We start from the raw sequence: 2,174 nt of genomic DNA, 5'->3' as shown, positions 1-2,174 counted from the left end.
AAGAACGAGCTGAAGAAGATGCACAAGCTTCTGAGTCCAGATTACCCAGAATGCTCAGGGAGTCGGAGGGAGGATGAGGAGGTGTTGGGCGGTGAGGATGAAGAGCAGAGGAGGAGCAGCAGAGAGGCATTTGTGAAGATCGCAGTGAACTTCCTGAGGAGAATGAAGCAGGAGGAGCTGGCTGACTGTCTGCAGAGCAGTAAGAGGATTTCTCTAAAGATTTAAGACCTGATCTCACACTGCTCCTTTGACCCCCCCCGCCCCCCCCAGCTTCACCTAACTGTCCTCAGGCCCTCCTCGATTCCCCTGATGTGGCCCAGGGGTTACATAGACCCTCACTGAACTTGGTCATTTTTTTGTCACTCTGAAATTATACACTGCACAGACAGACTTCATCATCATCATCACCATCAGGGTGCTACTTAAACATATGTTGACTAATTTCAGTTACAAGTGTTAGGTGCTACATCCCACTTGCCTTAATGATGCAAAGCTAAATTAGCTTAGATTCAGTCCAGGCAATTTTTGTCTGGACCAGCTCCGTTTTTCTCGCACACATGCATCACAATATCAGGCTATTCATAATATATAGGCTAACCAATAGATATCAATTTGGCAACACTGCAGTTGTTTCAGAACCATGGCCAATTTTCTCATGCTCTTCAATTCTTCAATTAATATATTATCCACTTATAAGATGTTGTCCTTGCATGAAAAAAGTTAAAACAAACTGAACAAAACACAAAATGTGTGTTCGATCTCTGTACTGTATCTAAGCCGTGCACGTTCGGTGCCATTTTTTGTATCGATAGGCTTTCTTTACAAGTGCATTTTTAGTGCTCTGGTTTGGATGGTATTTAAAAAATAAATTGAACTTGTTTGATGTGAAAAGATTATTCATGTCAGGCTGCGTACCATGAATCCCCTCTGGCCTAGTTCATTTAGCTCTGTCAGCTAGCTCCGTTAATGTTAGTGCCGTAATCTCCACTAACTTTGCTAAAACTGTCACTTTCACTACATGCAGAAGTTCCTGCAAGGTTGTCATATCGCTTAAGAGTGAGCAGCAGCCTTTTCTTGTCCATCTCTTCATTAGCCTGTGTAGCTGGCCCTTGGCACCAATAACTGAGGTGGAAAGTTTCATACTGGTGCGCATATTTTATTTGTGTTGAGCACCATGAAAACTATAGATAAGAAATACAAACAAAAAAAAGAACATTAGTTAGAATACACAAGCAGAAATTTCATTAATACCTTTACAGTGTTGGTCACAAGACAAAAGAAACTTAACACTCATAGCACAAATGACCAAATACTATAAAAGAAGTTCAATTAACTACAAAATTAATAAGAAAACAATAAGAATTAATACATTCATTAGACAAAAGGTGCTAATTAAAGATTCACACAAATAATTAACAGAGCACCATCGCTCAGAAACACCACTCAAAATTAAACAACCAAGGGATTTATAATCATATCTATACTATTCAAACTTACGTAACTCATTCCACAACCAAGGGGGCTAAAATATTAGGGGAACATCAAGGTATGAGTCTTCTAGAGGATCGTCTGTTTCCTAACAACCCGACAGTAAGAGCTTGGCATTAACAGCAGGGACATGATAATTATGATGGAAACAGTGCATCATTAAACAACAAAAAAAACAAAACAAAACTTACTCCGAGTAAATCATGGATATCATCAAACAAAGAAGGTGAGCAGCACGCCACATCGCAGCGGACAACAGGTGAGTAGTACCAGCAGTGTGAAAGGAAAGCACAGGTGGATCATGTCATCTAATTAATCACATCCTACCCTTCCTGCTTTATTAGTCTCACTTCTCCTCACCTCTTGCAGCTGAAAAAGTTACCTGCAGGAACTTTAAGAAAATGTGCTTTTGTGTCCGTCCAGAATCTCCTGCTATGTGCCGACCGAGACTCAAATCTAACCTGAAGAAGAAATTCCAGTGTGTGTTTGAGGGGATCGCTAAAGCAGGAAACCCAACCCTTCTGAACCAGATCTACACAGAGCTCTACATCACGGAGGGAGGGACTGGAGAGGTCAATGATCAACATGAGGTCAGACAGATTGAAACAGCATCCAGGAAACCAGTCAGACCAGAAACAACCATCAGACAAGAAGACATCTTTAAAGCCTCACCTGGAAGAGACGGA

At 41.2% G+C, this 2,174-nt stretch overlaps 2 protein-coding genes across 2 annotated transcripts in view; both read left to right on the top strand.

The window, feature by feature from the left end:
• Positions 1-2,174, top strand: part of LOC111672392 (uncharacterized) — a 44,743-nt gene that overhangs the window by 792 nt on the left and 41,777 nt on the right. The gene's annotated exons all lie outside the window — the stretch shown is intronic.
• Positions 1-2,174, top strand: part of LOC111672399 (CLIP-associating protein 1-B-like) — a 27,749-nt gene that overhangs the window by 7,687 nt on the left and 17,888 nt on the right. The gene's annotated exons all lie outside the window — the stretch shown is intronic.

The sequence above is a fragment of the Seriola lalandi genome, unplaced genomic scaffold (assembly GCF_002814215.2).
Source record: "Seriola lalandi dorsalis isolate HSWRI2012SDOR001 ecotype SW California unplaced genomic scaffold, Sedor1 jcf7180002054899, whole genome shotgun sequence".
Lineage (NCBI taxonomy): Eukaryota > Metazoa > Chordata > Actinopteri > Carangiformes > Carangidae > Seriola > Seriola lalandi.
The sequence above is the reverse complement of the archived record's forward strand: the minus strand, read 5'-3'. Positions and strand labels throughout refer to the sequence as shown.